The sequence below is a fragment of the Poecilia latipinna genome, unplaced genomic scaffold (genome assembly GCF_001443285.1).
Source record: "Poecilia latipinna isolate Pla-1442-1.1 unplaced genomic scaffold, P_latipinna-1.0 Scaffold4573, whole genome shotgun sequence".
Taxonomy (NCBI): domain Eukaryota; kingdom Metazoa; phylum Chordata; class Actinopteri; order Cyprinodontiformes; family Poeciliidae; genus Poecilia; species Poecilia latipinna.
In genome coordinates, this window is record NW_015117189.1 from 16,345 (window position 1) to 21,630 (window position 5,286).

Here is a 5,286-nt window from a genome sequence, read left to right on the forward strand (position 1 = left end):
CTTTTATTACATACATTATATCTATCATGGTACCATGTCATCAACTACTCAAAGTAACATTTTTAATGCTTAGATTTGTTAGTCATGTGTGAATTTCTGTCCCAGGATTTCAGGTAGGATGCAATGCGTAAAATATTGCTGAATTTTGGGAACTGTTGTTTCCCAGAGCTCAGCATCTGGCAGAATTCTTTCCATATAAATACCATTTTCACTCCGCACTAAAAAAAAATCATAATGTTGCACATCCACAATGTGAATCTGAGCCTGGACCCGACAGTAATAAGGATGATTCCTATCCAGTGGCACAGAATCTTCGTCCTTTACGAGACAAAAGCCATACTATCCAGTGCACATCCTTAGATTGACTTCATGCTGTTTGCTCTGTAGACACTGAAGAATAAGACAATGAAAGCTAGACATGGAAAATACTCTTCCAAACATTGAAATATGACATTTTTTTAAAGCTTGTGTTTCAGTTATTTCACTGATAAAAAATAATGCTAAAATGTGAGCATGTTTATGTCTGTGAACCGGGTTTGTTCCACTGTTAATGTTTTAATCTGAACTAGGTCTTAAAAGGTCATGGAACGTCAAAACCCTTTTTGTAACGGGGGGGAAATCAATGTCCCAGAAAAAACAACGCCATCCACAAAACTACAACTACATGTTGTGAGTTGTACTAACATAATGATTCGAGGAAAAAAATTACAGTTGTAATATTCATATTTTGAGGTGCTCAAAATCTGCAATGCAGCGATTAGAATTTCTCGAGGAATAGTTTTTACCTTGATTTCACAAACACCGGCTCCAGGACAGTCACATGAAACCACTCCATCTGGTGAGGCTCCCATGTACGGCCACATTGAGTTTAACCACAGCCCACTGACCATGCAGGAAAACCCCTCATGGTCCACACTTTGGAGTTGTTCATACTGTTGTTGGGATGTTGCTTCAAATTTACTTGTCTCCTCCTCTACAGCTGGTACCTGAAGAACACCGAGTTCCTCATAACTGAAGTCCCTGCATGCTGCCTGTTATTGTGCTGGAGATAGCTGTGAAGTCTCTGGTATGCAGAGAGAGATTTTGATAAGAAGGAGACACACTTGGGGACAAACTCTGTAATATGGTGCCCTGGACATCAAGGCAGCACTTCTTGGAAAAGTTTTATGTAAAGCCTCAAAAAACAGCACATACGTCTCAGAATCTCTCTCTACTTTTGGACACAAAGGGATTTGTGTTGTACAATTCTCAGGTACCTTGCCTGCAGAGGTGGCCAAAATAAATGCATCATTGTAAAAGTGTATCTAATTGTTATAGAAAATAAAATTAATATAAATAATGCATCTATTTTACACATAATTTTTCTTTGCGGAATATAACCAATTGACAAACATGATTACCTGTCCTCCCTGGAATAACATCATCCAATTTATTTTTTGATCTTGCAAACACAAAATCAATATTGGCAACAGGTGCAGCTGGTATCTGAAGTTACAAAGTAGATACAGTTATCTTAATAATATTAACAAAACAAATAAAACCATAATATTTGCAACAGATCAATATACCTTTTTCATGTGTGATGGCATTAGCCATTTTCACTTCTCTGTGGTGCGCAAAGCACTTTTGTTCATTTTCACCCCAAGCCTCTGTTGCAGAAAGGACAGCTCCCACATGAGCAAGATTTGACAGTCTGAAAAAAGAATATGTACAAATATCAACATTACTAGTATTTAGCCAAGCTATTCCCACTGAGATGAGTCCTGGACAGAAAATAAGAAAATATGTTTACTCTGTGGGCCTTTCATGCTTAAAGAAAGGAAAATATTAATTAATTAAATATAACCTACCCAGCCACAGAGTCACAGTGAGCTGTGACTATTTCCCCACTGTCTCTGACCACAAACCACGTTTTTAATGGGGTTTCTGTTGATCGCTGCGAATGGTTGACCTACATTGTAGAAATGCAGTATGACTCAACATTAACATACAACTCCAACATGAATTTGGGTTTATAGAAGCTACATAAATTTTTTACAAGTAGATCCAAGCACATAGAAATAACATGGGTTAGCTTGTTGTTAGCGGTAACATTGTTATCATGGACTAATTACTTAAAATGGCACAACTCATTACTCACCCAGGCAGAAACAAGTTGACAGCCATTTAATGCTTCTTTGGATCCTAAACAGTTGACCCGACCTGAAACTAAATAAGTGTATGCTTCTAGACTTTTGAAAGCTTCCATTTGGCTGGTGGTATAGCATGAGGTCTGCAGCACCAGATACTTGGTTATGTCAATCACCTCCATGACAGGTAAATACTCCAGATTACCGGTACATGACAAGTCTTTGTTAGCTAGACAGTATGGATCATATCCTAAATGTGACTGTATTTTTTCGATACCTCGCCTTTGCGAGCCCATTTAGGGCATTATGGGATGTTTTTTGAACTGGAGAAATCCACTTCCTGCCCTCCATTTGCATTTCGCACGTCATCCCAGTCACATGTCTGAAACCCAGCAATAGAGACAGGAGCTTCAAAATTGATCAAGGAGCTGCTGGTATTCATAAAGAAAAAAGTAGCAGCTGAACAGACACTGCAGAGGACTGATCAGAGAAACAGAGGAATTGCAGAAAAAAATTGCTGAGACAACTAATGTCCAAAACAAAACATCTCACAGTCCCATTTCCTGTTTCAAATAAAAATGTTAGTTCAGATAATGCATTTCTACAGGAGCGCATTGCTATCACGCAGAATTATTATTATTTTTGAACACTATCACGTTATAACGTGATGCGTATCTTGTAAAAACGTGATAGCCATCTTGAGATTTAAAAACCTTTTTGCATCTGGAATGCATTAGAAATGAACTCCTATCACGTTTGCAATATTTGCTATTTTAATTTTCTGTTTTCTTTCTTTTTTGTCCTAGAGCATCTGCCTTTCTGTTTAGCTGTTGTGGCTTACATGGATGCATCAGCTAGGATAATAATGCCAACAACCTTCCAGATTCAGATTTATCGTCATGCAACATAGCATCAGAGATGAATAATCTATTCCAGGTCAAAAGTGTCTAAATATGTTAGCTTTAAAAGTAAGATTAAATATCCTATCCATCTCCTTAATTGGTCACATCAATATTATAAAAAATGAATAGCAAACATGAAGGGATACTCGACCAATTCCTGTTAGCCTCTGCCTAGCATAATACCACCACTTCCTGGACTTAAAATGATCACGTTTTTACAAGATATGCATCACGTTATAACATGATAGTGCTCGAATTTATTTTTCTGCGTGAAAGCAATGTGCTTCTGTACATTTCAATGAATTCTAAACACAACTAGAAAAATTCTGAAGAAATTTAAACGTGGCCTGCCAATGTGTGCCCATCGGCTGGACCCAGCATTCTGATGCTAAAAATTAGCATCAATGCTAAGCTTAGCTAAAATGTAGTCAATAGCATATGGAGAATCACAAACATGTTAACTAACATGGAGTTACGCCATTTAATTTGTTAAAATTAATGTATAAACTAAAATGAGCCAAAATGCTAATGTTAGCCTAAATGCTGTCAGTAGCATGTGGGGCATCAAAAGCATATCGTCTTACATTGACATCCTCCATTCAGTATACTAAACATAGCTAATACGTTAAAAATAGCTAGAATGCTTATTTTAGGGAGAAGGCTAATGCTAATGCCTTTCCCTTTTTTCAAGGGAAAGATTTTTCCTTGAAAACACCTTTGGTCACTGTATGAAACCTAACTATCCCACCATTATCAATTGTCTTCCATTACCTGACAACAGTTTAGTCGAGAAAACTCAGATATAAACTGTTGAGAAAATAAATTTAAAATAAGCTAGTTTTAAAACTTAACATGTCTTGATTCAAATGGCCTAAATTGTGGTTCTAAAATCAGTAACGTATTCTGACTTTTTGACCTTTATGTAGTTCCAGCAGATGGTTTGCTAGGATCGTTTGAACTGCCTTTTGTCTGTGTGGGAAAACAATACAGGAGAAGTTCTAGCTTTTCACACTCATCTGTGAAAGGCCGTAAACACGGCAGGGGTTTGAGAGAGGGTCAGAGATAGCTCCTGGTTGGATGAGCAAAGATACGCCTTATTTGAATAAATTAACGATAAGAATACGCCTTTTACTATAAAACTTTCTACACAGAAGTAACACATTAGATTTGCTCTTGCAATTCTCCAAAGACGTCTTTGCTTTTCTTCTTCTTTCCATTTATGTCAGGTAAATGAATGTATGTCTCTGTTGTTCTGCAGTTTCTGGTGTAAGTTTATGTATTGTCTTATATTGGATTAAACTCTAATTCTGTGACGTCAACACGCATTATTGTTGTTTTCCTTGTGGCCACACGTGGCTCGCCAGAGGACCTGGGATCCAGAGGAAGAGAGAGCCAAACTTTTTCCAAAGTTAACCAATTTAGATATATCTTCCTTAACAAAATGTAGCGTATTTAGATCAAGGATTTGAGACATAACGCAAAAAAGTAAGATTGATATCCGACTGCTGCAGAAGGCCCAATATAGGCACTTGCCATGATCATAGTATTATTAATTACAGCAGAACAAATGTGTTGTCAGTCAGGTACACAAGGACCAAGAGACCAGCAGTATGCAAGGTGTGATTCACCAGAAGTCTCTCTTGACTGTAAGGTACTGACGAAGATATACACTTTTTAGATACCACATACATGTACAGTGGGTTGCTGGTATTTGTGAGGGCTAGGTACCATAACCATCCATGAATACCTAAAGTCTGCAAATACCCTGCAAATACTTAGAACTGCCTGTTTTAATTTTTTTTAACTGTAAATATATGAATATGCATTAATACATAGTGAAAACTGTGTTGGCATTAACACAGAAGCTAATATATATAATCCTCTGATCTTTGCTATTTGGTATTCAGCCAATCAGTGCCAAGGAAAATAAATGGAGCTCCTGGATTGGCTAATTTGCAAATGCCAGCCGATACCGTCAACTGGCAATGTGCTTGGTATTTCATCTCCCCAAGCTGCTTTTCCTTTAGAATATCTTAGATATGTTCTATGAACAAAATCTGTGAATAAGAGATTTTCCACCAATAATTTGGAGTTAGCGGTTCTACAGAAAAATCCATGAATAGGTGAATACAAGAATCCTGAACCACAAACAGGTGGCATCTACTTAGGGTTGCCACCTTTCAGAAATCCAAAAGGGACGCCCACCACGGGGTGTCGTCCTACTCTCATGTGGTGGGACATCCGCTACAGTGATA

At 37.6% G+C, this 5,286-nt stretch overlaps 1 long non-coding RNA gene across 3 annotated transcripts; it reads right to left on the reverse strand.

The window, feature by feature from the left end:
- Window positions 1–6: 6 nt before the first annotated feature.
- LOC106942808 (uncharacterized) lies at window positions 7–3,905 on the reverse strand. 3 transcript variants are annotated; one of them, XR_001423725.1, is made up of 4 exons: window positions 1,851–3,905; window positions 1,569–1,693; window positions 1,401–1,485; window positions 7–1,261 (listed from the first exon to the last, which is right to left on the reverse strand). It is a non-coding gene; the product is annotated as an uncharacterized LOC106942808 (long non-coding RNA). The 3 variants fall into 3 exon arrangements; XR_001423726.1 differs by having other exon boundaries at window positions 7–1,063; window positions 1,195–1,485; XR_001423724.1 differs by having other exon boundaries at window positions 7–1,485; window positions 1,851–3,904.
- Between the last annotated feature and the right edge of the window lie 1,381 nt (window positions 3,906–5,286).